Source organism: Lygodium microphyllum, chromosome 30 (assembly GCF_053477565.2).
Source record: "Lygodium microphyllum isolate KBCC chromosome 30, Lygodium_microphyllum_v1.1.10, whole genome shotgun sequence".
Classification (NCBI taxonomy): domain Eukaryota; kingdom Viridiplantae; phylum Streptophyta; class Polypodiopsida; order Schizaeales; family Lygodiaceae; genus Lygodium; species Lygodium microphyllum.
Window position 1 is genome coordinate 65,357,687 of NC_141164.1, and position 23,648 is coordinate 65,381,334.

A 23,648-nucleotide genomic window follows, 5' to 3' on the forward strand; every position below is an offset into this window, starting at 1 on the left:
CAGCACCTTGATTCTGTCGGCAGGGATTATTCAAGTCACTTCCTCGCACACATACTTGTTCTGCTTGACTTTCCGACCACCGACATGTAGGGTTGCGTTTGCGTGAGGCTCGACAAAGATGAATAGCTTCACGATCTTTAAATCCTCCATCCACTTGATTCTCTTCAAGTTGGTCTTGTTAGCTATATATAGTCTGTATATATATAGTGCCTAGTCTGTCTATATATAGCGCCCCAGGTCCCCTCTATATATTCCTATCATGTGTGCTCAGTTGATACACTTCTGGGGTTCCACTTCCGGTGTCTTATATCTCTCTTCTCTCCTCTCTTCCTTTCATGTCTCGTTTTTCTCGCAGTTTCCAACATGGTATCAGAGCGAGGTCCTGCAACATCACAAAGATAAGTTTTCTTTATTGTTTTATTTCTTTGCTCATGTTTCTGCTCCAGGCGGCTTGGATCTCTGCGATTTGCACCTCTGCCTGCATCTACGAGAAACCCTAATTTGGAATCAGAATCACGTTCACCCTTTCCTGGACCGCGCGCCACTGAGCAATGAGCAGCAGAGAGAGAGAGCACGTTTTTCCTTTTCCGAAAGAAGGAAGATGCAACTCTACTTCAGGCCATGGTCACATAGAGAGGAACAAGAGAAAGACCTCACGAAGACTATATCACAAATGCTGCCATGGCCTGCCATGGCGAGGTCTCCTCCTACCATTTCAAGTCCCTCGCTGCCCCCATGCTACTCTCCAAAACTGGAGAAGCCTGCCATGCCATCCGCATTGACTCAAAGAACCACAGGCACAGATAAAGGAGCTCCTAACATTACAAACGCAACTGCTTCCCTTGTAATCTCATGGTCTACCAAAACAGAAAGAAAAAATTGTCGCAGGCTATGATAAATGGAGTGAGAGCAAATGTAACTCCTTTTCTGAAAGCCCTGGATCTGCTTTAATCTTCGGCTATGGCGTTGCGGAACCGTAATATAAAGGGAAGGCGTTGAATCCATGCCATCCGCATTGACTTCGCCTTCTCCTACTCCATCGGCCGATCCAAGAAGCTGTGCCACATCGTCTTCCAATACAGCCGCGTCAGCCGTCTGCATTGCCAGGAGAAGAGGATGCCTGCAGCAGTAGCCGCAGTTGAAGCAGACAATAACACCAAGACCATGCAATGCGATCAATTTCTGCCTTCGACTGGTTGTCGCCACAGGGAAATCCTTGATCTTCAGAAATGCAATCCATGCTTGGCTGGAAAGAAGGTGAAAAGAAGTCGCGATTTTGCGTGTTCGATGGAGGATATGGCACAACGCAAAATCTCTCATCAGAACAGCCACATGGGAAGGCAGAGTCAATGCGGATGGCATGGCACACTTCTCCGGTTTTGGAGAGTAGCATGGGGGCAGCGAGGGACTTGAGACGATGGCGTTACGGAACCGTAATATAAAGGGAAGGCGTTGAATCCATGCCATCCGCATTGACTCCACCTTCTCCTACTCCATCGGCTGATCCAAGAAGCTGTGCCACATCGTCTTCCAAGACAGCCGCGTCAGCCGTCTGCATTGCCAGGAGAAGAGGATGCCTGCAGCAGTAGCCGCAGTTGAAGCAGACATAACACCAAGACCGTGCAATGCAAGCAATTTCTGCCTTCGACTGGTTGTCACCACAGGGAAATCCTTGATCTTCAGAAATGCAATCCATGCTTGGCTGGAAAGAAGGTGAAAAGAAGTCACGATTTTGCGTGTTCGATGGAGGATATGGCACAACGCAAAATCTCTCATCAAAACAGCCACATGGGAAGGCCTCAAGTGTTCTTAGATCAACACAGGTGTGATAGCCTGGAAAGGCCTCAAGCAACCATAGATGAACAAAGATGTGATAGGCTGGGGAAGCCTATACTAGCCATAGATCAATAAAGGCATGATAGCCTGTCGCGTTGTGTAAAGCTAAGCGCATTACCACGCAGACCATCCCTAAATGGGATTTTTGTTAACGGGGAACCACTTAGAGCTGCAGAGTACAGAGTTCTGTGCAGCGGGGACAAGGTATCACTTGTCGGCCCAATGAAAGCCGGCCTAAGCCATGATTCTGATTGCCAGCAAGGAGTTGGCTTTCTTGTTGAAAAGCTGCCTTCTACAAAGACGGGCGCAATTCTTCAATTAAACCCCGTGACATTCCTTGGGAGTGCCGGGTGGTGCTTTCTAGACTCTCTTCTCGATGGGCTGCTAAGACATATCCTACAAGTGGATAGGGGGACACGTTACAGTTGGTATGAGAGCCAACCAACGGAATCTAATATTTACAAGGAAATTTAATGAGGGGAAGTAGAGCATAGTTGCCGTTAAGAACATTTCCTTACTTACTTATGGATGCTCGCCTGCAGAGTCGCGAAGCGTGGAACAAATTCTTGGTGTTCCAAGTTATGTTTATGATTGTAGAGTCGCGAAGCATGGAACAAACACTAGTTCCTTCACGTAACTTAGGCACTGACATAGAAAAACAATGTCAAACAAGTTCCTTTTCAACATTTGATCTTTATTTATCACTCTTTGGAATACATCAAATAATCCACCCGAAGGCTATTCCAGCAATCCTCAGGGATCGCTATTTCAAGTTCCGCCCGTTGACTAGTATGTGGGCCTCGAGATCCTATCTCGCGTGAAGTCAGCCTTTTGTACACGATTCGAAGGCAAGGAATTTATGGCTAGAGCCTCCCCTGGCACCCAAACGTCCTCATGCTCCAAGTAGCACCCACGGAGAGACCTCTCACGGCGGGTTAAGTCCACGTACCTGGTGCATCTAACAACCCCCTTGGATAGGGTCAGGCAGACAGTCGGAGGTAATGGGTACTGCCTCTCCCTCCAGGCTTTCAACATGAAGCATTAGTTATTTTTCCTGAATTAGTTCTTTGAGTAAAGAAGTACAAATAGTGCACCTAAGTGTACAATTAAGAATATTCCAGTGGTCGTTTGTACGGCCAACTGCTAAGATGTGATTACTTCTTCTTGAATGCTTCCAGCATTCAATCCTGGATCAATCCCGACTTGGCAAGATCCCAAGGGTTTCGTAAGCTAGGTTTCTTCTTTACCCTTTATCCTTGGGTTAGGGTTTATACCCTGTTGACCCAAATTGTCACTACTTTAGGTATCCTTAAATTATAGGCAATAAATCATGGCCAACCTCGTCACCCTAACGTGGTTGTTCAACTACTTTCTTGGCAAATTCGTAACTCCCCTAACTTGGCAAATCAGCCCCAAGGAGACACAAAACCATGCGACGTTGCAACTTGTTGCATGAGATAGGTGTCAGCACCTAACTTGTGGGATTATTTTTCTCATCACACGGTATTCCTTGGTCAAGAATACCTTTGGTCAAGATGTAGGGTTTGGGAGTCCTATTGACCCAATCCAAAACCTTGACCCTACTAGGCTGATAGTCGCTTTGGCCCTAGGGTTCCTAAATTCCTTGCGGAGGTCTAGTATTTGGTCAACTGATCCTGAGGGTAGGAACCCTAGATCATTCTTGCACGGCGATTAGATAATCCTAACATTTTGTGGATGTGGGTAGGACTCTTAAGATTGGAAGTGCGATACTAGGCAAAATTTTATCATAGCTTAGCCCTATCTAGCACATTGAGATGATCGTCATATGCTAATTAATCATACCCTTATGCTTCTCATGTAGGCTATTCAATTATATGTGAATTACTTAGTTGATCTATCCAACCCATGATTTAAGATGATCTTCCCTTTTAAAGATGCAAATACTTCCTTCTAGATTTGCAAGTACTTTCCCCTAAAATATGTAAGTAACTGCAAGATGTAACATTCCATGCAAATATGCGATTTCAAGACCATAGACCTTTTCCTTCTATGCAGCTATAAGATCTACAATGATCGTTTCTTTTCCTTGCCCTAAACGGTATTAGTTGACATCCAAAAGTACTTCTTGTAAACCCCACGTATATGCATCAAATTCAAAGCTTTAGTATTTTAAAAGAAAATGCATCCTTTCACAATTTCAAACTTTGATAAAAGAGCTTCATGCATAAGTGAATGCCATGAGTCCATCGTTGATTTTAATTCGTCCTTTATCACTTAACCCAATCTAAAATGTAACTATTCATTGCATGCAAATTGGATAATATCAGTTTTATTGACAAAGTTCATAAATCTTTTTTTTCCTTTCAATGCAACTTTTTAGACAACATTTAACGTCTGTCTATGATTGCCTTAATCATGAGACATAACCAAGAATTTATTACCTAAATGCGTTATGTGTTATATGTCCTATCATCCTTTGCAAGATGCAACAAGGACGTCTTCACACAAATTCGTCTTTTAACTTATGCGTCATAAGTTGAAAATGCAGCTACTCTGACCACGGAAGTGCAAGCAAATGCAAGTACTCAACATGCCACTAAACTTTGTAAATCGAATGAGTAAATGCATTTAAATTTTCCTATATGAATTAAAAACATGCTTAAAGCATCCTTTTCATGCAGGAATGTTATCGGATCCTGGGCATTAAGAATCGGGGTATTGTCCACTCGCATACTCGGGGTGGAAGCTCCCGCGTGTGCTCCTCTGGACTTTTTTTTCGGAGCCATTGACGCAGTAGCTTTCAACTCAACGAGCTTCCCCTTACGCGTTTCGAAGTCACTCTGCTTGAGAGTCTACTCTTCCGCACAGGAAATGGGGCCTTGCAGTCACGGTTTTGGAAAACCCGGGGAAGGCACGGGTGAACATGGCCTATGGAAGCCTTAATAGAAGCTTCCAATAGAAGCTTCTAAGCTTCTGTCACACAGGCAGATGATATCGAGGGAGGAGGATCGTGGAAGCTGCCGCCGCTGCCCTGGTCAGGCCGCCAGGCTGCCGCCTTCATCATTGCCACCATCATCATCATCATCATCATCATCATCATCATCACCGTCGTCATCTCCATCTTCTTCATCACTCTCTCTCCACATCATCCTGTGTTCTGAGCTTGGAAGCTTCTATTGAAAGCTTCCATTGAAGCTTCCATAGGCCTTGTTCACCCCCGTGTCCTCAGGTTTTTCAAAACTGTGACTGCAAGGCCCCATTTCTTGTGCGGAAGAGGAGACTCTCAGGCAGAGTGACTTCGAAACGTGTAAGGGGAAGCTTGCTGAGTCAAAAGCTACATCGTCAATGGCTCCGAAGCAAAGGTGGAGAGGAGCACACGCGGGAGCTTCGACCCTGAGTACGCAAGTGGACAACGCCCCAATTCTTAATGCCCAGGTTCCTATAACATTCTCGCATGAAAAGAATGCTTTAACCATGTTTTTAATTCACGTAGAGAAATTTAAATGCATTTACTCATTCGATTTACAAAGTTTAGTGGCATATCTAGTACTTTCATTTGCTTACACTTTTGTGGTTAGAGTAGTTACATCTTCAACGTATGACGCATAAGTTAAAAGACGAATTTGTGTGAAGGCATCCTTGTTGCATCTTGCAAAGGAGGATAGGACATATAACACATAACGCATTTAGGTAATAAATTATTGGTTATGTCTCATGATTAAGGCAATCGTAGACAGACGTTAAATGTTGTCTAAAAAGTTGCATTGAAAGGAAAAAAAAGATTTATGAACTTTGTCAATAAAACTGATATTATCCAATTTGCATGCAATGAATAGTTACATTTTAGATTGGGTTAAGTGATAAAGGACGAATTAAAATCAACGATGGACTCATGGCATTCGCTCATGCATGAAGCTCTTTTATCAAAGTTCGAAATTGTGAAAGGATGCATTTTCTTTTAAAATACTAAAGCTTTGAATTTGATGCATATACGTGGGGTTTACAAGAAGTACTTTTCGATGTCAACTAATACCGTTTAGGGCAAGGAAAAGAAACGATCATTGTAGATCTTATAGCTGCATAGAAGGAAAAGGTCTATGGTCTTGAAATCGCATATTTGCATGGAATGTTACATCTTGCAGTTACTTACATATTTTAGGGGAAAGTACTTGCAAATCTAGAAGGAAGTATTTGCATCTTTAAAAGGGAAGATCATCTTAAATCATGGGTTGGATAGATCAACTAAGTAATTCACATATAATTGAATAGCCTACATGAGAAGCATAAGGGTATGATTAATTAGCATATGACGATCATCTCAATGTGCTAGGTAGGGCTAAGCTATGATAAAATTCTGCCTAGTATCGCACTTGGGTTGCCCACCTATTACTTCCAATCTTAAGGGTCCTACCCACATCCATGAAATGTTAGGATTATCTAATCACCGTGCAAGAATGATCTAGGGTTCCTATCGTCAGGATCAGTTGATCAAATACTAGACCTCCACAAGGAATTTAGGAACCCTAGGGTGTTGAGATGACAAGCTAAACACATGCGGACATTAATGATGGACCGCCTGGTTAGATGGGTCCACACGTCTACACTTATCACGTCGGTGGTCATTATGACTCTCGCATGGCCACTGACTCATTACTTATTATATTCACGTTGTTACACCTATTTACAGCTGGCGTAGTTATAGCGGGAGTCGACTAATGTAGTCGGTTATGCATTGTTTGACTTAGTAGGCCACTTTCCTTTATGTTGTATCTTATCTATACTTTGTGTACATTGTAAAGTGTGTGAAAGAAGAAGAAGAAACCAGCAAGAAAACTTTTTGGCCTCCATCTCTCTTCTTGTCTCTTGAGTGAGCTTCTCCTTGTGCATTCTATGTGTGTTTGATGCAGCATCTTGAGCAAGTCTCCCCACCACGCGATTCTTGATATGGTATCAGAGCTGCACCAGTGATTGAGGCTAGTTTTGAAGGCTAAAGCGAAGGAGAGGAGCCAAGGATTCGAGCAAGCAAGCAATGGGTAAGAAGCTCTTCCATTCTCTATTTCTTCTCTTGGTGTGGAGGCACCGGAAGCAGGGCGAAGCAAAAATCTTAAATTGCAGTGAGATTTGGTGTGCCCAAAGAGTGCTATGTACTGCAAAAAAATCCCTTTAGGAAAATTCCGCTGCTATTTTGGCCATCTGAGGTCATTTCAGGCCCCGTTTTAGACTCGTAAGGTTGCGGACAGCTGTTCGAGGTATCCTACAATTTCAGCTGTGTTTGTCGTATACAGGTGCACAGGTTACAAATTTTAGACCTGTAAGTTCAAAGGTGTTTACCAGTGAATAAACACAAGGTTTATCTGCAAATTGGTTGCAGATTGCATGTATTATTGAGCAGATAGTGAAAAATGATATCTGGTGTATTGTTGTGCACTACAGGTCGAGGGTTGCAGAAGATTTGCTTGTTGTTTGGTATTAGTTTTGTGATAATGGCAGAGAACAGTGGAAACCCCATCATTAAGAAGCTCGACAAGAACAACTACCCTTCATGGAAGTTCCGTGTCACGAACTTCCTTATTGGAAAAGGCCTCTGCGAGTTTATTTCAGGTGAAAAAAGGGAGGCAAAGGTGAGTGATCCTCCAACTGCAGAAGAGACAAAGGCACGGAAGGAATGGAATGCAAAAGACAAAAAGGTCATGTATTGGCTGTCTACAGTAATTGACAATAATATGCTGGGACATATTAGAAATGCAGAGAATTCATATGCAGCTTGGACCATACTTGAAAGTATATTTTCCGTAAATACAAAGGCATGAAAGATTCAACTCAAGCAAGAGTTGAATACATTGAAGAAAGGGAAGATGTCTATTAATGAGTATGCACTGAAGGTAAGGAGCATTGCAGATACCTTGGCAACGCTTGATACAATTCCCGATGATGATGATCTGGTGTCGTCTACCTTGGGTGGACTTAACAATGAAAAGGCTTGGAAGTCTTTTTTAACTTCCGTATATGTCAGAAAGTCATTTCCAAACTTTGATGAGTTGGTCTCCCTTATGATCACTGAAGAGATCAACATGCAGAGTGAGACATCTGAAAAAAGTGGTGAACATGTCCAAGCTTTCTACTCCAGTTCAGGAAGGGGACGTGGTAGGTTCTCTTCAAGAAGCCGTGGTACAGGATGTGGTAGTGACAACCAGCAAAACAGATTGAATCAACAATTTGGCGATATGAAGGTTTCAGGAGGTCTTGGTAAATTAGAGGCAGGGGAGCTTTAGAGGAAGAGGTGGATGGCAGAACAGAGGCTCTAACAACTCTGGTATTGTGTGTCACTATTGTGGCAAAACAGGTCATATTGCAGCCCAATGTTATGCTAAGAAAGATGATACTCGCAGTGGTAAGTTGCAGCAAGGAAACTATGCATCGTCTTCACGACAGAATGAAGACAAAAATGAATGTCTGTTAGTTATACAGCATATGCTGAATGCTGTTACATAGGAAAGGGAATACATGATGATGTTTGGTATGTTGATTCAGGTGCATCCAATCATATGACCAGCTATGCAGAATGGTTTGGAGAGATGTACGATTGGAAAAGTTACCTTGTCCTTGCATGATGGTAAGACAAAGAGTCTTTCAGATGTATTACATGTGCCATCTATTACAAAGAACTTGATGTCAGTCAGTCAGATAGTAGAGCAAGGGCTACAATTCAGATTTAATGCAAAGGGCTGCTTTGTAGAAGACTTCAATGACAAGTGCAGGTTGGTTGCAAAGGGAAGTAGAGTTGAATGTATGTTTACTCTGGATGCTAGAATTCCTACTATGAATGCTGCTATGTATGCAAAAGGAAAAGGTGTTGTTGCAGATATTGAAATTTGGCACAAACGCATTGGACATGCAAATGTACAAAGGCTGAAATTAATGCAATCCAAACGGCTGGTTACAAGTTTGCCTACATTTAGAATTGCAGAATTTCATAAGGTATACGAAGCATGTCAGTTTGATAAGCATGCAAGACAACCCTTTTCACATGACAGAGATGTAAGCAGAAATATCCTTGATGTTGTGCATACAGATATTTGGGGGCCTACACAAAATGTATCTCTTGGAAGCAGTTCATACTTTGTCACATTCATTGATGATTGTTCTAGAAAGCTGTGGGTATATTTTATGAAGGAAAAGAGTGAAGCGTTTGAGCACTTTAGAACTTTCAAGGCTGTAGTTGAAAGAGAAACAGACTGCAGGTGAAAGCTGTGGGTATATTTTATGAAGGAAAAGAGTGAAGCGTTTGAGCACTTTAGAACTTTCAAGGCTGCAGTTGAAAGAGAAACATGCTTGAAAGTAAAGTGCTTGAGGTCAGATGGAGGGGGAGAGTACTTCTCGAATGAGTTCAGTAATTTTCTAAGGTCTCATGGGATAAAGAGACAGTTCACATGCAGGTATACCCCACAACAAAATGGGGTTGCAGAAAGGAAAAACAGGCATATTGCAGAAGTTGCACATACCTTGATAGGCTGAAAAGAATACACCTAAGCATTTTTGGTTTGAGGCTGTTCATACTATTGTTTATATTATGAACAAAACTCCCACAGCTGCAGTTCATGGGATGACTCCTGAAGAATGCTTTACTAGCAAGAAGCCTGATGTATCGTACTTGAAGGTATTTGGCTGTGTTTCATATGTTCATGTGCCAGATAAGTTGTGGAAGAAAATGGATCCAAAGGCTGAAAACTGTGTCTTTATTGGATACTCTTTAGCGTAGAAAGGGTATCGCTGTTATAACCCTGTCACATGTAAGTTTAGAGTGAGTAGGGATGTCATCTTTGATGAAATGAGCAGTTGGTATGCATCTAGTGGTGATGCATTGGATGATGATGATGATCATGACACTCATGTGCAGGCTGAAAAGCAAGAATCACGGACTCTTAGTGGACCAGAGACATCATCTGGTAGTCCTTAGTCTAGGAGACTAAGGAGTAGCTCTACATCTTCAGGTGCATCTAGTAGCACTACACGTAAAGACAAATGAATGAATAAAGTGTCAGATGGCATTGATGCAGTTATTGATGGAGACTCCAGTGGCTCAGAGAGCTTGGATGATGAGCTTGGTATTCCTTCTGCCAGGACACCAGGTGCACAGAGAGCTCACAGTAATGTAAAGGCTCCATTGAGTGATTCGGTGGTACGTAGATCTAGCAGGGTTAGATACCCTGTTAAAAGATTTGGTTTTGAAGGTTATGCAGCTCACCATTATGCTTATATGGTGAAACTAGTTGAGGATGTTGAGCCCACTTATTTTGAGGATGCTGTTAGTCATACTCATTGGGATGCAGCAATGGATGAGGAGATGGCTGCATTAGAGGCCAATAATACTTGAAATCTAGTATCATTGCCAAAGGGCAAGAAAGATATTGGATATAGTGGGTTTATAAGATTAAGCACAATGCAGATGGTTCTATTAGTAGGTACAAAGCTAGGCTGGTTGCAAAAGGCTATGCCCAAACATATGGCATAGATTATGAAGAAACCTTCAGTCCAGTTGCTAGGATGGCAACTATCAGATGTGTGATTGCTTTGGCAGCAGCCAAAGGTTGGAGGTTGCACCAAATGGATGTGAAGAATGCCTTCTTGCATGGTGATTTGTAGGAAGAAGTGTATATGGATCAGCCAGCAGGTTATGAAGATTTAGAGCATCTCACATATGTGTGCAGGTTGAAGAAGGTGCTCTATGGGCTCAAGCAAGCACCTAGAGCATGGTCTAACAAGATCAGAGAGTATCTTGTCAATATTGGCTTTTATGTTTCTGATGCTGATCACTCACTTTATGTGAGAAAGGGAGATGCAGGTTTGGTCATCATAGTCATCTATGTGGATGACCTGATTATTACAGGTGATAGTGATAGTGGGATTGCTGAAGTCAAGGATTTTTTGAAGAAGAAGTTTGAGATGAAGGATTTAGGTGAGCTAAGGTACTTCCTTGGCATTGAGGTGATTAGATGTGATGATGGTATATGGCTGTCCCAAAGACAGCATGCCTTGGATATATTGTCCAAGTATGGTATGATAGCATGCAAACCACTTTCAGTCCCGTTGGAGAAGAATGTAAAGTTGAGTGCTAATGTTGGGGATGAGATAGAAGACCCTACTATGTTCAGGAGGATAGTGGGGAGTTTGATCTACATGACCGTTACAAGGCCAGACTTGAGCTACGCTGTTGGTATTGTGAGTCAGTTTATGCAAGTACCTAGAAAGCCACATTTGGATGCAATCAGACGCATATTGAGATATGTGAAGTTCACATTACATTATGGACTTTTCTATGAGACAGATACAAATGTACAGGTGTTTGGATACACAGATGCAGATTGAGCTGGCAATATGTCTGATATAAGATCTATCAGCGGATACATGTTCTCTCTTGGTAGTGCAGCAGTTACTTGGAGCAACAAAAAGCAATCTACAGTTGCTTTGACGAGTACAGAGGCTGACTTTGACGAGTACAGAGGCTGAGTATAGAGGTGCTGCTGTTGCAGCATGTGAGGTAGTATGGCTGCAAAAGTTATTGGCAGATTTAGATGTGTAGGTGGAAGGTCCAATTGTCATTTATTGTGACAACATGAGTAGTATACAGTTGGCTAAGAACCCTGTGTTCCATGCCAGGATGAAACATATTGAGATACACTACTACTTTGTGAGAGAGAAGGTACTAGCAGGTGAGATTGACTTGATGTATATCAACACATAGGATCAGATAGCTGGCATCTTCACGAAGGCATTGGATATAGAGAAGCTTCAAAAGTTTCGAAGCTTACTTGGATTTGTAGAGATGTAGCTGAGCTTGAGAGGGAGCGTTGAGATGATAAGCTCAACACATGCGGACATTAATGATGGACCGCCTGGTTAGATAGGTCCACACATCTACACTTGGCACGTTGGTGGTCATTATAACTCTCACATGGCCACTGACTCATTACTTATTATATTCAGGTTATTACACCTATTTGCTAGCTGGCATAGTTATAGCGCCAGCCGACTAGTATAGTCAGTTATGCATTGTTTGACTTAGTAGGCCACTTTCCTTTATATTGTATCTTATCTATACTTTGTGCACATTGTAAAGTGTGTGAAAGAAGAAGAAGAAACCAGCAAGAAAACGTTTTGGCCTCCATCTCTCTTCTTGTCTCTTGAATGAGCTTCTCCTTGTGCATTCTATGTGTGTTCAGCGCAGCATCTTGAGCAAGTCTCCCCACCACGAGATTCTTGACATAGGGCCAAAATGACTATCAGCCTAGTAGGGTCAAGGTTTTGGATTGGGTCAATAGGACTCCCAAACCCTACATCTTAACCAAAGGTATTCTTGACCAAGGAATACCGTGTGATGAGAAAAATAATCCCACAAGTTAGGTGCTGACACCTAGCTCATGCAATAAGTTGCAACGTCGCATGGTATTGTGTCTAAATCAAAAAATAGTATTTCCACTCCTTAGAACAAGTTTGGCGAGTTCTAAGTACAAGTCTGATTTTTTAGAGGATGACTAGTCATCCTGCTACATCACCCTTCCTTGGGGCTGATTTGCCAAGTTAGGGGAGTTACGAATTTGCCAAGCAGATGACCAACCAAGTTCGGGTGACGAGGTTGCCCAGGATTTATTGTCTATAAATTAAGGATACCTAAAGTAGTGACAATTTGGGTCAATAGGGTATAAACCCTAACCCAAGGATAAAGGGTAAACAAGCAACTTAGCTTACAAAACCCTTGGGATCTTGCCAAGTCGCGATTGATCCAGTATCGAATGCTGAAAGCGTTTGAGGAGAAGGAATCACACCTTAGTAGTTGGCCGTACAATGTACACTTAGGTGCATTGTTTGTACTTCTTTGCTCAAAGAACTAATTTAGGAAAAATAACTAATGCTTCAGGTTGAAAGCCTGGAGGGAGAGGCAATACCAGTTACCTCCAACTATCTACCTAACCCTATCCAAGGGGGTTGTTAGCCGCATCGGGTACATGGACTGGACCAGCTGTGAGAGGTCTCTTCGTGGGTGCTACTTGGAGCAAGAGGATGCTTGGGTGCCAGGGGAGGCTCTGGCCGTAAATCCCTTGCTTGCAGATCCTGCACAAGAGGCCGACGTGACTCGAGATGGGATCTCGAGGCCTGCATACTAGTCAACGGGCGGAACTTGGAATAGCAATCCCTGAGGATTGCTGGAATAGCCTTCGGGCGGATTATTTGATGTATTTCAAAGACTGATAAATAAAGATCAAATGTTGAAAAGGAACTTGTTTGATATTGTTTTTCTATGTCATTGCCTAAGTTACGTGAAGGAACCAGTGTTTAATTTGTGAATTAAGGAAGCTGTTTTTGCTTGTCAAACTAAATGTGGTAGGTAATTAGATAACTAAAGAAACCTGAGAAAAGTGCAGTGGATGTGACCTGGGTCTGTCCTATGGAAGGGTGGTCCCGCTTGGCCAGGAACGTTTCTCAAAGGATTTGACAGCGAGGTAACAATGGCCTAGAATCTCTAGAGCTAGAGTCCCGATGTATGCTATTTTAGGAGAACAGAATGGGACTATGCCTTACAGGCAGAGAGGTCGAGCTTTGCATCCCTCTCGTTTCCCATTCTCCTTGAACCAAGTGCAGTATAAATCTGCTTCGACCCTGATGTTTCTGCACAAAGTAGTTCATCTGGGGCTCCACGCTAGCTACCTTTTAGGAACTTGACTATTAGGGAAACCCTTATTCAAGTTAGTCCTAAGTGGGAACAAATAGAATGCTTCCACTTTGTGGAAGAATCGAGAAGACCTAGATCGCAAACCCTATGACATTCCTTGGGAGTGCCGGGCGGCGCTTTCTAGACTTTCTTGTCGATGGACTGCTAAGATGTGTCCTATAAGTGGACAGCGGGACACATTACAGTTGGTATTAGAGCCAACCAACGGAATCTAATATTTACAAGGAAACTTAATGAGGGGAAGTAGAGCATAGTAACCGTTAAGAACATTTCCTTACTTACTTATGGATGCTGGCATGCAGAGTCGCGAAGCATGGAACAAATTCTTGGTGTTCTAGGTTATGTTTATGACTGCAATGTGTGCTTTGGATTATCGACGGAAGCTACATATGATGAATATCCTAGATGGCATCTACAATCCTTCACCCTTGTACGTTGAACGGAGATGGACGGGTGAATAAAGAATATATTACATAGCTGCCCATTGACTTGCGTACCTTCGGACCAACTTGAAGACAATCAAGTGGATGGAAGATTTAAAGATCGTGAAGTTTTTCATCTTTGTCGAGGCTCACGCAAATACAACCTACATGTCGGCAGTTAAAAGGTTAAGCAGAACAAGTATGTATACGAGGAAGTGACTCAAATAATCCCTGCCGACAAAATCAAGGTGTTGGGACGTTATGAGAAGAACGGGTATCAAAGGAAGGGATACCTCAAGCTTCCTATGACCTATCGATTCCTGAAAATCCATGACCCTTCTCCATATTATTAGTCAGTTCCCGTAGCCGAATGTAACACAATCCTGTTTTCCCAAACTGATGTTCCAATCAGCTTGTTCTACCTTTCCAAAAATAATTGTACTCAGAAGGGCTATGCCCACATTAATGAATAAGATTTTTTCTATCACTGTCTCTCATGGCTGTAAGTGTTGGTAAAGGAGTTAATTGATTAGGCCACTTGGCTAAAAGCTAAACTGGGCATATTAATGTAATGAGAGAAACATTTAGCAAGTTTTTAACGTAAAGAATCTTATTGCCCAGGGACAACCTCAAGTACAAATTCCTAGTCCGACCCCTGCACTAAGTACAGCTGTAATTCAAGAGAAGAAGTTCCTTCTCAAACAAATCAAGCCACCAGAATTCAATGGTAAGGGAAGGATCATCCAAAATGATGCTGAGGTCTGGATCGAATCCATGGAGGATTATTTCGAGGTAGCAGGGACTGTACCCGCTAACCGAGCAATGCTCGCCAAACTGAAACATACCGGCGAAGCAAGACTTTGGTGGAAGCAATGGTGCAAAGACCAAGGGATCTCGGAAGGGTCGGTTACTTGGGAGATGCTTAAAAGAGCTGTGCGAGGGAGATATCTACCAACTGCCTACCTCACACAGAAGATGAACAAATTCTATGAATTAAAGCAGGTTGGACTATCCCTGGATGCATACTATTCAAAGTTCCTCTCTCTTTTAAAGTACGCGCCACAAATGGATATGACACAACAGGTGTCAAAGTTTTGTGCCGGGTTAAATCCACCCATAAACACCTGCTTGGAGTCAATGCATCCAATGGATCTGCAAGAGGCGCTCATTCGAGCTACACCGAAAATACAAGAGATGCAAACCAAGCCAAGGAATAACACGACTTGGTCTTACAGGGATTGAAACAAGCGAATGTTTAGGACTCAGGCTAAGAGAGCGCAGAAACATCAGGGAGAAAGCGGATTTATCCTGCATTTGGTTCAAGGAGAATAGGAAACGAGAGGGATGTGAAGCTCGATCTCTCTACCCGTAAGGCATAGTCCCATTTCATTCCCCTAAAACAGAATAAATTGGGACTCTAGATCTATAGATTCTAGGCCATTCTTACCTCGCTGTCAAATCCTTTGAGAAAAGTTCCCGGTCAACCGGGACCACCCTTCCGTAGGACGAACCCAGGGTCACATCCACCGCACTTTCCTCAGGTTGCTTTAGTTATCTAATTACCAACCACATTTAGTTTGACAAGCAAAAACAGCTTCCTTAATTAACTAATCATCATCATCATCATCATCATCATCATCACCGTCGTCATATCCATCTTCTTTATCACTCTCTCTCCACATCATCCCTGTGTTCTGAGCTTGGAAGCTTCTATTGGAAGCTTCTATTGAAGCTTCCATAGGCCTTGTTCACCCCTGTGTCCCCGGGTTTTTCAAAATTGTGACTGCAAGGTCCCATTTCATGTGCGGAAGAGGAGACTCTTGGGCAGACTGACTTCAAAACGCGTGAGGGGAAGCTCGCTGAGTCAAAAGCTACTGTGTCCATGGCTCCGAAGAAAAATTTGAGAGGAGCACACACGGGAGCTTCCACCCCGAGTACGCGAGTGGACAATGCCCCGATTCTTAATGCCCAGGTTCTGATAACATTCCCGCATGAAAAGGATGCTTTAAGCATGTTTTTAATTCACGTAGGGAAATTTAAATGCTTTTACTCATTCGATTTACCAAGTTTAGTGGCATGTCGAGCACTTGCATTTGCTTGAACTTCTGTGGTTAGAGTAGCTGCATCTTCAACGTATGACGCATAAGTTAAAAGACGAATTTTTGTGAAGGCGTCCTTGTTGCATCTTGCAAAGGAGGATAGGACATATAACACATAACGCATTTAGGTAATAAATTCTTGGTTATGTCTCATGATTAAGGCAATCGTAGATAGACGTTAATGTTGTGTAAAAAGTTGCATTGAAAGGAAAAAAAAAGATTCATGAACTTTGTCAATAAAACTGATATAATCCAATTCGCATGCAATGAATAGTTACAATTCAAATTGGGTTAAGTGATAAAGGACGAACTAAAACCAATGATGGACTCATGGCATTCGCTCATGCATGAAGCTCTTTTATCAAAGTTTGAAATTGTGAAAGGATGCATTTTTATTAAAATACTAAAGCTTTGAATTTGATGCATATACGTGGGATTTACAAGAAGTAGTTCTAGATGTAAAGTAATACATTTAGGGCAAGGAAAAGAAACAATCATTGTAGATCTTATAACTGCATAGAAGGAAAAGGTCTATGGTCTTGAAATCGCATATTTGCATGGAATTTTACATCTTGCAGTTACTTACATCTTTTAGGGGAAAGTACTTGCAAATCTAGAAGGAAGTATTTGCATCTTTAAAAGGGAAGATCATCTTAAATCATGGGTTGGATAGATCAACTAACTAATTTGCATATAATTGAATAGCTTATATGAGAATCATAAGGGTATGATTAGTTAGCATATGACAATCATCTCAATGTGCTAGGTAGGGCTAAGCTATGATAAAATTCTGCCTAGCATTGCACTTGGGTTTTCGACTTATTACTTCCAATCTTAAGGGTCCTACCCACATCCACCAAATGTTAGGATTATCTAATCGTCGTGCAAGAATGATCTAGGGTTCCTACCCTTAGGATCAGTTGACCAAATACTAGACCTCCACGAGGAATTTAGGAAACCTAGGGCCAAAACGACTATCAGCCTAGTAGGGTCAAGGTTTTGGATTGGGTCAATAGGACTCACAAACCCTACGTCTTGACCAAAGGTATTCTTGACCAAGGAATACCATGTGATGAGAAAAATAATCCCACAAGTTAGGTAGTGATACCTATCTCATGCAACAAGTTGCAACGTCACATGGTTTTTTGTCTAAATCACAAAATAGTATTGCCACTCCTTAGAACAAGTTTGGCGAGTTCTAAGTACAAGTCTCATTTTCTAGAGGATTAGTAGTCATCCTGCTACATCACCCTTCCTTGGGGCTGATTTGCCAAGTTAGGGGAGTTACGAATTTGCCAAGAAAGCAGTTGACCAACCAAGTTAGGGCGACGAGGTTACCTAGGATTTATTGTCTATAATTTAAGGATACCTAAAGTAGTGACAATTTGGGTCAACAGGGTATAAACCTTAACCCAAGGATAAAGGGTAAACAAGCAACTTAGCTTACGAAATCCTTGGGATCTTGCCAAGTCGCGATTGATCCAGTATCGAATGCTGGAAGCATTCGAGGAGAAAGAATCACACCAGTTGGCCGTACAAACAACCACTGGAATGCTCTTGATTGTACACTTAGGTGCACTATTTGTACTTCTTTGCTCAAAGAACTAATTGAGAAAAAATAACTAATGCTTCAGGTTGAAAGCCTGGAGGGAGAGGCAATACCAGTTACCTCCAACTATCTACCTAACCCTATCCAAGGGGGTTGTTAGCCGCATCGGGTACATGGACTGAACCAGCTGTGAGAGGTCTCTTCGTGGGTGCTACTTGGAGCAAGAGGATGCTTGGGTGCCAGGGGAGGCTCTGGCCGTAAATCCCTTGCTTGCAGATCCTGCACAAGAGGCCGACGTGACTCGAGATGGGATCTCGAGGCCTGCATACTAGTCAACGGGCGGAACTTGGAATAGCAATCCGTGAGGATTGCTGGAATAGCCTTCGGGCGGATTATTTGATGTATTTCAAAGACTGATAAATAAAGATCAAATGTTGAAAAGGAACTTGTTTGATATTGTTTTTCTATGTCACTGCCTAAGTTACGTGAAGGAACCAGTGTTTAATTTGTGAATTAAGGAAGCTGTTTTTGCTTGTCAAACTAAATGTGGTAGGTAATTAGATAACTAAAGAAACCTGAGAAAAGTGCAGTGGATGTGACCTGGGTCTGTCCTATGGAAGGGTGGTCCCGCTTGGCCAGGAACGTTTCTCAAAGGATTTGACAGCGAGGTAACAATGGCCTAGAATCTCTAGAGCTAGAGTCCCGATGTATGCTATTTTAGGAGAACAGAATGGGACTATGCCTTACAGGCAGAGAGGTCGAGCTTTGCATCCCTCTCGTTTCCCATTCTCCTTGAACCAAGTGCAGTATAAATCTGCTTCGACCCTGATGTTTCTGCACAAAGTAGTTCATCTGGGGCTCCACGCTAGCTACCTTTTAGGAACTTGACTATTAGGGAAACCCTTATTCAAGTTAGTCCTAAGTGGGAACAAATAGAATGCTTCCACTTTGTGGAAGAATCGAGAAGACCTAGATCGCAAACCCTATGACATTCCTTGGGAGTGCCGGGCGGCGCTTTCTAGACTTTCTTCTCGATGGACTGCTAAGATGTGTCCTATAAGTGGACAGCGGGACACATTACAGTTGGTATTAGAGCCAACCAACGGAATCTAATATTTACAAGGAAACTTAATGAGGGGAAGTAGAGCATAGTAACCGTTAAGAACATTTCCTTACTTACTTATGGATGCTGGCATGCAGAGTCGCGAAGCATGGAACAAATTCTTGGTGTTCTAGGTTATGTTTATGACTGCAATGTGTGCTTTGGATTATCGACGGAAGCTACATATGATGAATATCCTAGATGGCATCTACAATCCTTCACCGTTGTACGTTGAACGGAGATGGACGGGTGAATAAAGAATATATTACATAGCTGCCCATTGACTTGCGTACCTTCGGACCAACTTGAAGACAATCAAGTGGATGGAAGATTTAAAGATCGTGAAGTTTTTCATCTTTGTCGAGGGTATAAACCTTAACCCAAGGATAAAGGGTAAACAAGCAACTTAGCTTACGAAATCCTTGGGATCTTGCCAAGTCGCGATTGATCCAGTATCGAATGCTGGAAGCATTCGAGGAGAAAGAATCACACCAGTTGGCCGTACAAACAACCACTGGAATGCTCTTGATTGTACACTTAGGTGCACTATTTGTACTTCTTTGCTCAAAGAACTAATTGAGAAAAAATAACTAATGCTTCAGGTTGAAATCCTGGAGGGAGAGGCAGTACCAGTTACCTCCGACTATCTACGTGACCCTATCTAAGGGGGTTGTTAGCTGCGCCGGGTACATGGACCGAACCGGCTGCGAGAGATCTCTCCGTGGGTGCTACTTGGAGCAGGAGGATGCTTGGGTGCCAAAGGAGGCTCTGGCCATAAATCTCTTGCCTCCAAATCCTACACAAGAGGCTGACGTGACTCGAGATGGGATCTCGAGGCCCGCATACTAGTCAACGGGCGGAACTTGGAATAGCGATCCCTGAGGATTGCTGGAATAGCCTTCAGGCGGATTATTTGATGTATTCCAAAGACTGATAAATAAAGATCAAATGTTGAAAATGAACTTGTTTGACATTGTTTTTCTATGTCAGTGCCTAAGTTACGTAAAGGAACCAGTGTTTAATTGGTGAATTAAGGAAGTTATTTTTGCTTGTCAAACTAAATGTGGTAGGTAATTAGATAACTAAAGAAACCTGAGGAAACTGCAGTGGATGTGACCCTAGATCCGTCCTACGGAAGGGTGGTCCCGGTTGGCCGGGAACTTTTCTCAAAGGATTTGACAGTGAGGTAACAATGACCTAGAATCTATAGAGCTAGAGTCTCGATTTATGCTATTTTAGGGGAACGGAATGGAACTATGCCTTACGGGCACAGAGGTCGAGCTTTGCATCCCTCTGGTTTCCCATTCTCCTTGAACCAAGCGCAGTATAAATCCGCTTCGACCCTGATGTTTCTACGCAAAGTAGTTCATCTGGGGCTCGACACTAGCTACCTTCTAGGAACTTGACTATTAGGGAAACCCTGATTCAGGTCGGTCCTAAGTGGGAACGGACGGAATGCTTCCGCTTCGTGGTAGACTCGAGAAGACCTAGATCGCAAACCCCATGACATTCCTAGCGGGTGCCGAGCGGCGCTTTCTAGACTCTCTTCCCGATGGGCTGCTAAGACGTGTCCTACAAGTGGACAGGGGGACACGTTACAATTGGTATCAGAGCCAACCAACGGAACCTAATATTTACAAGGAAACTTAATGAGGGGAAGTAGAGCATAGTTGCCATTAAGAACATTTCCTTACTTACTTATGGATGCTGGCCTGCAAAGTCATGAAGCATGGAACAAATTGTTGGTGTTCTAGGTTATGTTTATGACTACAATGTATGCTTTGGATTATCGACAAAGGCTAGGTATGATGAATATCCTAGACCGCATCTACAATCCTTCACCCTTGTACGTGGAACGGAGATGGAGGGGTGAATCAGGAATATATTACATTGCTGCCCACCAACTTGCGTACCTTCGGACCAACTTGAAGACAATCAAGTGGATGGAAGATTTAAAGATCGTGAAGTTTTTCATCTTTGTGGAGGCTCATGCAAACGCAACCCTACATGTTGGTAGAACAAGTAGGTGTATGAGAAAGTGACTCGAATAATCCCTGTCGACAAAATCAAGGTGTTGGGACGTTATGAGAAGAACGGGTATCAAAGGAAGGGATACCCCAAGCTTCCTATGACCTATCGATTCCTGAAAATCCACGACCCTTCTCCATATTATTACTCAGTTCCCGTAGCCGAATGTAACACAATCCTGTTTTCCCCAAACTGATATGCCAATCAGCTTGTTCTACCTTCCCAAAAATAATTGTACTCAGAAGGGCTATGCCCACATGAATGAATAAGATTTTTTCTATCATTGTCTATCATGGCTGTAAGTGTTGGTAAAGGAGCTAAGTGATTAGGCCACTTGGCTAAAAGCTGAACTGGGCATATTAATGTAATGAGAGAAACGTTTCAGAATTTTTTAATGTAAAGAATCTTATTGCCTAGGGACAACCTCAAGTACAGATTCCTAGTCCGACCCCTGCACTAAGTACAGCTATAATTCAAGTCAAGAAGTTCCTTCTCAAACAAATCAAGCCACAAGAACTCAATGGTAAGGAAAGGGCTGTCCAAATTGATGCCGAGGTCTGGATCGAATCCATGGAGGATTATTTCGAGGTAGCAGGGACTGCACCCGCTAACCAACCAATGCTCGCCAAACTGAAGCTTACCAACGAAGAAAGAATTTGGTGGAAGCAATGGTGCAGAGACCAAGGGATCTCGGAAGGGTCAGTTACTTGGGAGACGCTTAAAAGAGCTGTGCGAGGGAGATATCTACCATCTGCCTACCGCACGCAGAAGATGAACAAATTCTATGAATTAAAGCAGCTTGGACTATTCTTGGATGCATACTATTCAAAGTTCATCTCTCTTTTAAAGTACGTGCCACAAATGGATATGACACAACAAGTGTCAAAGTTTTGTGCCGCGTTAAATCCACCCATAAACATTCACTTGGAGTCTGCGTCCAACGGATCTACAAGAGGCGCTCATTTGAGCTGCACCGATAATACATGAGGTGAAAACCAAGCCAAGGAAAAACAAGACTTGGTCTTACGGGGATCAGAACAAGGGAATGTTTAGGACTCAGGCAAAGAGAGAGCAGAAACATCAGGGTCAAAGCGGATCTATACTACACTTGGTTCAAGGAGAATGGAAAACGAGAGGGATGCGAAGCTCGACCTCTCCGCCCGTAACCCATAGTCCCATTCTGTTCCCCTAAAACAGCATAAATCGGGACTCTAGCTCTATAGATTCTAGGTCATTGTTACCTCACTATCAAGTCCTTTGAGAAAGTTCCCGGCCAACCGGGACCACCCTTCTGTAGGATGGACCCAGGGTCACATTCACTGCACTTTCCTCAGGTTTCTTTAGTTATCTAATTACTACCACATTTAGTTTGACAAGCAAAAATAGCTTTCTTAATTAACTAATTAAACACTGGTTCCTTCAGGTAACTTAGACACTGACATAGAAAAACAATGTCAAGCAAGTTCCTTTTCAACATTTGATCTTTATTTAATAGTCTTTGGAATACATGAAATAATCCGCCCGAAGGCTATTCCAGAAATCCTCAGGGATCGCTATTCCAAGTTCCGTTCATTGACTAGTATGCAGGGCTCGAGATCCCATCTCGAGTTGTGTCGGCCTCTTGTGCAGGATCCAGAGACAAGGGATTTATAGCCAGAGCCTCCCCTGGTACCCAAGCATCCTCCTGCTCCAAGTAGCACCCACGGAGAGACCTCTTGCGACGGGTTCGGTCCACGTACCCAGCGCGGCTAACAAACCCCTTGGATATGGTTAGGCAGACATTCGGAGGTAACTGGTACTGCCTCTCCCTCCAGGCTTTCAACCTGAAGCATTAGTTATTTTTCCTGAATTAGTTCTTTGAGCAAAGAAGTACAAACAATGCACCTAAGTGTACAATCAAGAACATTCCAGTTGTCGTTTGTACAGCCAACTGCTAAGGTGTGATTACTTCTCCTCGAATGCTTTCAGCATTTGATCTTGGATCAATTGCAACTTGGCAAGATCCCAAGGGTTTCGTAAGCTAAGTTGCTTGTTTACCCTTTATCCTTCGGTTAGGGTTTATACCTTGTTGACCCAAATTGCCACTACTTTAGGTATCCTTAAATTATAGACAATAAATCCTGGGCAACCTCATCACCCTAACTTGGTTGGTCAACTGCTTTCTTTGCAAATTCGTAACTCCGCTAACTTGGCAAATTAGCCCCAAGGAAGGGTGATGTAGCAGGATGACTACTCATCCTCTAGAAAATCAGACTTGTACTTAGAACTCGCCAAACTTATTCTAAGGAGTGGCAATACTATTTTGTGATTTAGACACAAAACCATGCAATGTTGTAACTTGTTGCATGAGATAGGTGTCAACAACTAACTTGTGGGATTATTTTTCTCATCACACAGTATTCCTTGGTCAAGAATACCTTTGGTCAAGATGTAGGGTTTGGGAGTCCTATTGACCCAATCCAAAATCTCGATCCTACTAGGCTGATAGTCGTTTTGGCCCTAGGGTTCCTAAATTCCTTGCGGAGATCTAGTATTTGGTCAACTCATCCTGAGGGTAGGAACCCTAGATCATTCTGGCACGGCGATTAGATAATCCTAACATTTCGTGGATGTGGGTAGGACCCTTAAGATTGGAAGTAATAAGTCAGCAACCCAAGTGCGATACTAGGTAGAATTTTATCATAGCTTAGCCCTACCTAGCACATTGAGATAATCGTCATATGCTAACTAATCATACCCTTATGATTCTCATGTAAGCTATTTAATTATATGAGAATTACTTAGTTGATCTATCCAACCCATGATTTAAGATGATCTTCCCTTTTAAAGATGCAAATACTTCCTTCTAGATTTGCAAGTACTTTTCCCTAAAAGATGTAAGTAACTGCAAGATGTAAAATTC